The sequence below is a fragment of the Leptonychotes weddellii genome, chromosome 2, assembly GCF_054177405.1.
Source record: "Leptonychotes weddellii isolate Sample4059 chromosome 2, ASM5417740v2, whole genome shotgun sequence".
In the NCBI taxonomy this organism is placed as follows: Eukaryota; Metazoa; Chordata; class Mammalia; order Carnivora; family Phocidae; genus Leptonychotes; species Leptonychotes weddellii.
The window spans coordinates 88,404,626-88,414,674 of record NC_138370.1 but is presented as its reverse complement, the minus strand read 5'-3'; the positions used below and the strand labels follow the sequence as shown (position 1 = coordinate 88,414,674).

At 38.0% G+C, this 10,049-nt stretch overlaps 1 long non-coding RNA gene across 1 annotated transcript; it reads left to right on the top strand.

The window, feature by feature from the left end:
* The first annotated feature begins 301 nt into the window (after nt 1-301).
* LOC145720271 (uncharacterized) lies at nt 302-8,858 on the top strand. Its single transcript, XR_014143173.1, has 3 exons — nt 302-621; nt 7,054-7,090; nt 8,800-8,858. It is a non-coding gene; the product is annotated as an uncharacterized LOC145720271 (long non-coding RNA).
* The last annotated feature ends 1,191 nt before the right edge of the window (nt 8,859-10,049 follow it).

The window sequence follows — 10,049 nt, the reverse complement described above, 5'->3', positions numbered from 1 at the left end:
GACGCCAGTGGCTAATCTCTGAGTCACCAGGCCCCTTTGACCTGTTCTCTTCACACTTGTTTCCATATTTCATCTGCTCTGTGCTGGGGTTGCTTTATGATTTTGGTTAAGTGTGAAGAAAATCAGTGTGGCAGATGGAAGGAACTCAAGCTGTTCTTTACCAAATGCTAAATTTCTGCCAATATGTATGTATTTTGTTTCCGTAGCGAAATCCCTGCTGTCGTTTCTCAGCATGTCCGGTAAGCCTTATCACTCGCCAGTTTAAGTAATATCAGATGTAATATTCCCTGAAGAGGACAAAGAAAGGGACTCCACGTTTAGTTTTTATGTTAAGGACAACATGGCTCACAGCGCACATGAGCTGAAACAAACAGTACTTTAGAAATCGTGCCAAAGGCGAGGCCGCGGCTTGGCTTCTGCGTCCCTGGTTAGAGACAGGGCTGAAACAGGCTGGCAGCAGCTATGAGTAATGTGAGGAGCACTGAACTCGGGGCCAGAGGATCCAGACTCAAACCCTGACTCAGCCAGCTCGTTACCCCAGCTGACTGACAGCTTCTCGAAGCCTGAGCTGCTACAACAGTAAAATCAAAATAAGGCAGCTCTCAGAAGCTTTAATGATGAGTAAGTGAGATAATGAACATAAACTTATTTGTGGCTTAAAAATCAGCTTATAAGGGGTATTGATTCTCTTGCTACATGGTTGTAAATACTTTTTGCTGATTTCACCTACCTGTAACCAGTAAATCAATTAACTCACTGCTTTGGCATTGATTTTAACTTCGAAACTGATTTTTGTGTCTGACTTGATGCCAAGTATCCAATTGGAAACAAAAATCTCGTCAATAACCGGAATCACATAACATAAACACATTCATTATTTTACATAGAACATTGTTACTTTTTCAACTGAGTTTTTAAATGGCATAATAGTTTAGCATAATGGTCACCCAGACTGAGAAACTCTGTAATTGTACCTTGTAATTTCAGAAACCTACGAGCTAAGTTATCGCATACCAAATTTTATGTTTTAAAACATGACAGTTTTTATGAAAAATTAAGAACAAGCGGTTCTGAGTTCTGATCCAAATAAATAGCTATCGTTGTCTCTGTATGCATGTATTTATATATAGATAAACTATTAAGAGAGGGTTGAAGCTCTATACGGAAAGTAATGAGATAATGATATACATTGTATGAATATGAATACATATACGTGTATGAATATTCATATATATATATATTGAGGTATACACACACACACACATTCTGCCTGAGACCAATGCCAGGTTCCCATCCCTGAACAATGAAGTCAGAATATATAGGGGGGGGGGGGCGCTGCAGCACTAATGCGTATTAAAAGCTCCCCAGGTGATTTTAATGTGCAGCCAGGGTTGAGAACCACTGCTCCATGTCTATATCTTAAAGTCCTTAGTCTAGCTGGTATTCTGGATGCACTTAAATTCCACTAGCCCATATGTTTCCATTCAGACAAGAAGGACAATAACGATGGCAATATTAAAAGTCTTCATCTGATGCAACCAATTCACTGAACTTTTCCACTGCCTCCCAGAAAGTGAAAACAGACACCACTTACGTTTCTGGTTTCCCATGGTGGTGAATGGAGACACAGTGTGTCTGAGGATCCTAACAAAGCGATGGACGGTCTTCCCTCTTTTACCCAGTCACTACGTTGCTTTTAGTGTTTCTGAGTGCTGTGAATGAAAAGTGTTAAAATTGGGTGCCTGGGTGGCTCAGTCATTAAGCGTCTGCCTTCGGCACAGGTCATGATCCCATGACGAGAAAACCTACTTAGAGACAGAGATGGGAACGTTGAAGCCAGGAAACCAGCATAGGGGACGATTGGGGAAGAATTGGTACACGCAACACAGCATCCCCGGAAATCTAGAGAAGTCTCTGTTTCCGTAGCCTGGGAGTCAACACAAATGCCACTTGAGCCGGGCAGGATGAGGGGGGTGGATGCAGCCATCACTGCTCTCCACGGGGCTCCTGCCATGCTCAGGAAGAACAGCCACTTCAATTTTAGAGCATCGATACTGAAAGTCTTTTACTTTATGTTTGCAATTGTATGAGCATGTGGACAGGTCCCATCCATAAGTGAAGAACCCACTTGAGATGAGCTTTAGTTAATGCAATGTTTGCATATGTGTATGTGTTCATGGGAAGTGTGATCTGACTGACCAATTAAAAATCCGACAGTCCTCTCCTCACTGGGACTTGAGACGTTTGAAGCTAAAGAGGAAAAAATAAGTCACAAATATAAACAAAATGTGACCTGTCAGCCAGTACAATGCACTGTGGTATCTACCCTCTTTACTCTGTGCCTATGCAGAGTGGGGCTCTAGAGATAGATGTTCAATCAATGATCACTTGACAATTGATCTAAGAGTCCAAGTCATTCATACTACTAGATTTGTAAGTCACCCTTAGTTTCCTTACCCAACTAATTTTCATATAAGTGCTCTAATGTCCTGAGAGATTGGTTTTGGTCAAACTATACTGTGCTTGCAATCACATGGGGATCTTATAAAAATGCAGACTCTGATTCGGTAGGTCTGGCTGGGGCCTGAGATTCTGCATTTTTTTTCTCCACTGCCAGGTGATGCCAACATTGCAGTCTGTTGACGACGTTTTAATGACAAGGCTAAAAGAAAGAAACGATAAATCAGAATTTATGTCACTCCTTTTGAAAAAGAAAGCCTGACTACATGGGCTTCCTAAAACAAAACATTTAAGGAATAACATAGAGTATGAACGAGAGACTTAAAAAGCAGAGAAAACTCAGCACCTGGCTTTGGAACAGTCTCTGTTTGTTTAATGGTACTCCCGAGTATTTTCAGGTTTCTTTGTTGTCCTAACTACACTTCAGTAATTAGTAAATGTTAGAGGCATGCTGAGATTTGCTGCTTGGTCCAATAGTCAATTATTCAAGCTTCTATAAGGAAAAACACGTACTTTAATGCACTTCTATGATTTGTAGTTTCACAAATGTTGTTCTAATCCTATTCCTCACAGTTAGCAAAACAGGAATGCAGTAATTCCCTTATTTCAACACACAGCTCATCATTAATCTTGGGATTCTATTATAAAAGACTGTACCCCCATGAAATTAATCAACATGCTCCATGTTTTTCCTCCCTCCCTTTTTTCCTGTGTCGTTGCTAGATCCCAGAAACCAAAATACCAATGTCCATAACAACCTCTGAAATTCTTTGCCTTGACAGAACATGTAAAGTTAGGACTTGTAGATTTTTCTTTGACTCATGTCAGAACAGACTAGCTATGCTGGATCTCTTGTCTCCTGGCAATTCTAGCAAGACTGATTTTATGAGAGAAAGGAGAAAGGGTGTGTGGCAAAGGAAGACTCTGATTCCCAGCTACTTTATTTATGGGTCTAGTGTGAACAGACCACTCAACTGGTCACTGAAATGTCTCTGGGTCTCAGGTTTCTCATACAGAAAGTGATCGTATTAGTAATAAAAACATGACTTATCATTACTAATATACTGTAGGATATGATGAAACACATACATTTGATTTAGAAAAGTTTTTGAGTAAAATTATAAATCTTCATGAGACACACAAGTGGATCATTCCTTCTCTTTTCTTGCCTGAACTTAAATGAGGTTTGGCAGCTTCGACTCTGGATACATGGGGAAAAAGTTGTGCGTTTTAGCCTCTGCCAATCAGTTTTACTCTCTGTGATTAGTTCACAAGATGTAAAGCCTCCTGAGGTCAGGAGCAATGTCTGTTACTTGCTGCTGGGTAACAGTGCCTAGTCTATAAATGTCAACCAAACACATAACTCAAAATTGTTTGCATGTGACACCTTCACTTCCTTCTAAGGGTAAAAGGTAAGAAGCTCTGCTTGGTGATTTGGAATTGAAAGAGTAATTTTAGTTTGAAAGCTTCATGATGACAACCAATGTGTCAACACAGTGTCCAACCACTACTGCATTTTAATTTTGTCCTGAAAGCGAGGATTCAGTGGGAGTTAGCATTTTGTAGCAGTTCTAAATCTTCTAAAACATAAGGGCAATGGAAATTGTAGCAGCCAGAGTTGTGGTGTTTGCCTGGCTATGAACAGTGTGTACTTCTTCTCTCTCCTGGACCCTTCTATCATCACCCAACCTGTCTACCTACAGCATATATGCCATTACCACCTTCCAGACCCCCAAAGCTTACACAGTCCCAGAGAGGGGCCAGGGGCATGGGGTCATGATTCACGCAGACTTACTTAGACTTCAGGACCACCGGGAAGGCCAGAATTTCTGGGGTGGCATGGAAAGACAATGGAGGCTTGAAGTCCCAGGCACTAAAAATAAATACCTAAAAATAAAACTGTCAGTCCAGAGCTTGGAAAGATCTAATATGTGGCTGTGAGAAAGAGCAGAGGTTTTGGAGAAGAAAACATGCTAATTAAAGGATCTTATTCACCATGGACCATTCTCTGATCTCGGCTTTTCCACAGTACCTCTGGCCTCAATTATTTCTTTATTCTACTAAGGAAAATAACCTTTGTTTGTGCCTGTTGTTCTTTGCCCCCATTTGTTTGTGAGCTTTACTGAATTTAGAAGATTGTCTTCTATAAACTTTCATCCTCAGAAGTCTAAGTAAATCACAAATTGAAGAATAAAAAGGCAGCATTCCTCAGTTGTTTATGTGACCGATGAAATATCTAGCAACCATGAGCCATGACAGAATGCATGAATTGTACTCCTCTGACCAGTCTGTGTTATAAAACAAAGGAAGATTTTGAAAGAGGTGAACTGGTGCAAGTACTGAATGGTGCTCTGTCCTCCTATATAACCTAATATTTTTAACCCTATAGCAGGCTGGATTCTGATCCTAGGAGGAGCTAGGTATCTTTAGAAACTGCATTTATTCCTCCAGGTAAGAAGTGTTGTATTCCTACCAACACCCCCAATGGTGCCCATTCTGGAGAGTTTGATCAGTTTGTAAGGGATCATAGCAAAGTAAGAATGACATGCATCTTACCATTCTCTTGAAATTAGTACTCACCCAAACATTTCAGCCCACACTTCTTATAAACTATTGTGAATTATAAAATCATTTGGAATAGACCACCAAAGGATGGTCAATGGAAGATAACTGAATGTGCTAGGTCTGGAACACACATAGATTTGAAATATAACTAAGACTTCAAGAGTCCAAGACTGATTTCCTAAATGGTTCTGTGTGAAGGTTTTCAAACTAAACGCCCTTTCTCAATACTCTGTATATTGATTTTAATTTTTAAGGGAAAAACAATCAAACCAGCACACATTTCTGTCACTGTCTAGTCAAACACATGAGTCTTGTTAGATTCCTTTTTGCCTTGTTATAGTCTCATTTTCTCCTTTTGTTAAGTGCCCATAAGAAACAATCTAAGCAAAGACTAATTGGGAATTTTGGTAAGTGGCAAATGCCACTAGAAGTCTGGGCCTCTGGGGATGATACAACTAGAGTACCTAAGCAATATACGGTGCAGTAATCAGCATGCGGAGAATTGGGAGCAACCTGCCAAAACTGTCGTTGAACTGATGGGCAAACAGAGGGGATCTTTCAAGAGAACAGACTCTTCTAAAAACTGCCAATAAAATCACTAAATACATCATCTCAAAATACATTGAGATTCAACTTAATGGATCATTTATTCATTGCTATTCTTCATTAAAATAAAAAGTTAATCAGTGATTTTGAGATACAAAGGAAACAAAATGTTTAGGGAAAGAAGCTGACCTTTGCTGCAATATTTTTTTTTTTTAAGATTTTATGTATTTATTTGACAGAGAGAGACACAGCGAGAGAGGGAACACAAGCAAGGGGGAGTGGGAGAGGGAGAAGCAGGCTTCCCGCGGAGCAGGGAGCCCGATGCGGGGCTCAATCCCAGGACCCTGGGATCATGACCTGAGCCGAAGGCAGACGCTTAATGACTGAGCCACCCAGGCACCCCCCTTTGCTGCAATATTAATGGGAGGCATCTCACCTGAGAATGAGATCAAGTCACCAGGACAGGAATTCAGAAGCAACCCTTACTGCTCAGGGCAGTTGAGAATTGGCAAAACTTCTTACCTTGATAAAGCTCTTATGGACATAATGCTGTTATTATTTATTCCAGTTGACTTGAGAGGGTTGATTAAATGATAAAGGAATCAAACTAGCCACAAGGAGGTTGTAGTTTCCAAATAGTGTAAGTGATATTCTCATTCTCTCAACCAACAACTTATTTTGAGAACATCACAGAAGACATTTGATATGCATAAGATTGCTTGAAATTTTGCCTTTGTGTGTGTTGTGTGTAACTTCAGGTAGCATTATTAGCATACAATTTGCACTCTAATCTTTTTTTTTTCTTTTATCCCTCTCCCACACTCTAATTTTTAAAATGAGTATAAGTGTGTCCTAGCTGTAATTGAAAAACCTAAGCAAACAATAACACTAACCGAACTTCAACTTCTAGAGAAATTTTCTAGAAAGATAATGGACTGCTCAAAGCTTCTTGAATTCTCTTTAAATCTAATCATTCACAACTAATTTTTCATCAAAGATTTTTTTGTCTAGAGCATGAGTTTTAGAGTCAAATGACTTCCATGCCAAAATTGACTTCTCTGACCACTAGCTGTGTGACCTTATGTGACTTTACTGTGCTTCAGTTTACCCATCTGTAGAATGAAAATAATATTGATACCTGTTGGGAGACAATTGCCCATAACTCTCATTTTTCCGCTTGTATTTTGAGCAGAGACACTGACTATCTTTGTTATGGATTATACTTTTAAGAATGTTGTATAGATAAGAGCTTGAGAAAAGAGAGATGATGTCTTCCTCCCAAACAATAATGTTTACTGCCCATTATAAAAGTTTTGGTTTCCCTATACTCCAAGTTCCTGTCCTATAATTCAACCTATTGTATGGATCTTTTCACTTTGCTTTATAGGAAATGGGGCTGGGGGACCTGACCCAAGAAAATGTAGGCACTTTGGCCATTACTATTACCATGAGTAATAAAACTGTTCTTTGTTTCTGGACCAGGAGTCTCATGCCTTCTGTTAACATCCGTGAAACTATGGTAAGCCAATTTGTTAGCTTGTGAGTATGGTAAGATCTCAGACTTTTCACAGATCTTGCAGATCCTACCTTATAATATTATTTTGAGGGTCAAATGAAATAATATATGTAAAGTGCTTGCAACGTTATCTGCCATATTTAAAAAACACAAATTATATTAGCTAGTATTGTTGCTGCTACTAATTGGTCATCAACTGTTTCAAGGTATAAAGACCTCAGGATATTGGTGAATTCTAATTCCACTCATGCTGAGTGATGAAAAATACAGACTAAAGAATCAACTGAGGTGTCTTGTGATAGTATATATTTTCTTTTGAATTGCCCAAGAAAGAAGTGGTTTGTAGAATTGGGAATTTTATGACTCTCTTGGACAGTTGCTTTAAATATCCAAATGATTTATTCCAAATCAAATTATGTAAATGATTACTAGAGAGGGTTATGCTCTATATCATTGTTTCCTGCTGAAGCTGATGGTCAGCATCATGCTGATGTCCCTGTTTTAATCAAAGCTGAAGACAAATTCATTTCACTGTCCTATGAAAATATGTATGAGCTGCCTGTCTTATCAAAATGCTATAAAGGCAGGAATGATGATTAGTGCTTATCCCTTTAACTTATTATTAGAGATGTTATACAACCACATTCAAAGATACCTTTGCTGAGATATTATTTAAATAATCTCACATGATTCCTGTTCAACCTCAACTTTCTTCTGTTAGAGTAAGTGAAAAAACTTTTAAGTTTCTGTGAAATTAATTTAAATGATCCTAACAAATTGATTGATCACACTGAGCTTCTGTTACATTCTAGAACATCAGTTGAAACAGGAACATGTCTAGACATGGCCTATGCATACACAGTCTCATTAATTATAAAAAGAATTCAATTGATCACATAACTCTTAATTTTTGAGAATTCAAGGTGCTGCAAGCTTAAGACATTGAGAGCTAAGTAGATATTTTTAGGAGTTTCTCTATGGTTCATCATCACCAAGGGAATGTAAAAAAAATACGGAATTGCTTCTTCTATATATACTTCCTTTAGTCTTATGTTTTAAGGCTATCTTAAGATTTATTTGAATTTCAGTCATGGAAGTCATGGAAATAAGAATCATCCACCCATACGTAGAGTGAATCAATATAAAGGAATTAATTCAGATAGGAAGAATACTTGAATAATAGTTTTCAAATTATTTTTAAAATGTGAAAAAAATTTTTAAATGTCATGCTATAGAATATCCATATTGATCTGTCTATCCCAGAGAGTATCCCAATGGGCACCCCTGAGATCCCTAAGCATTTCAAACACCAGACTCTGTAAGCCCCTTCTTCAGGTCATTCTTTCTAATTCTCCCCAAGGGTGAATAGAGGTGTTATACCAGTTCTACAAGCACAACCCATTTGAAGGGGAACTGACTTGTCATGTAATTAAGTGGTAAACACATACTTTGAATTCTAATTTGAATTCAAAAGTGCTGTCTTTTCGTTTTATGGTAATCATTATCTGTGGCTTCCATTGCACAATGTTACTCCCACATAGGGTTACCAGATAAAATATAGGATGACCAGCTATGAATTTCAGATAAACAATGAATAGCTTGTTAGTATTGTTTTGTAATGTTGAATGGGACATATTTATCTAAAAGAATTAGTTTTTTATCTGAAATTCAAATTTAACCAGTGATTTTATATGTTTATTTGCTAAATCTAGAAACCTTCCATGGGAAGATTTCAAGAAAAGTGACATTTTATCCAGACCAATAAATATAAGTAAGTAACAGATTTAAATAAAATATTTCAAGAGCAGAAAAAGGCAAGATTATCTACGTTTCTGAAACCTTATTACAGATGTGAATTTGCATTTTTCTAAGTGTGAAGACAGAATTTAAAAAGTATTGAACGCTCTCCTTCTCAGGAGTCCACGTCCACCCAAGTGGGGACAATCTTCCTTTTTTATTGTTTAGTAGGATTGTCAAGCTCACTTGAAGATTTCTACAGACACAGAGCAGAGTGCCAATGTGTGAAGAAGCAGAATATTGGCTGGATATTCATAAAATAATAATCTAATCTGCTCCTTTGTGAGTGAGAAAACAATGCCACTATTTTGTTATCAGCTTTACTTGAAATTTCTCCTTATATCATCTTTTTAGAAAGGAATATTGATATTTCATTGTAGTTAAGAAAATGGTTTTTAGTCAAGCAGGACAGGAATTTAAATTCTTTCTTCAGTATTAATAAGCTATGTGAAACTGGGCAAATAATTTATACACAACTCACATTCTGGTTGGAAAATAGAGCAAATGATGCTTACTTCTTAAGGTAGTTGTGAAAATTATTTGGAACGTATTTAAAAGCACCTAGTATAGTTAAAACCTAAAATACAATAAATGGGTAAGTATCATGTCAGGTCCTGCTTAATCAGATACCACATTTTCCAAGATTATTAAGGATTTGTTTATTTTTTATAACTACTCATTTTTGTCAGAAATGCACCAGAGTAGTATTTTACCCATTTTTCAAATACTTTATTTATTTATTTGAGAGAGAGAGACAGAGATAGCAAGAGAGAGCACCACGGAGGAGGAGAGGGAGAAGCAGGCTCCCCGCTGAGCAGGGAGCCCAATGCCGAGCCGAAGGCAGACGCTTAACCAACTGCGCCACCCAGGGGCCCCTATTTTACCCATTTCTGTTTTTAATCTTAATCAAGAATTCTGAAGTAATATTTCTGGGTAAGAGTGAGAACTTTTTTAAAGATAGTAATATTTCTGGATATTAACCAACCACTATCACAGGCATTAGCCAATCAGAATAGCTGCAGGGACAATTAGATCACATGGCCAGTGATAACCACATGGTACAGGCACACTCCCTGGCTAAATAAAAGCCACATCCCTATAACAGAGAAGGCAAAATATCAGAGGTTCTCAATTCCCATAAAAGAGGATAAGGCCCTTACATTAA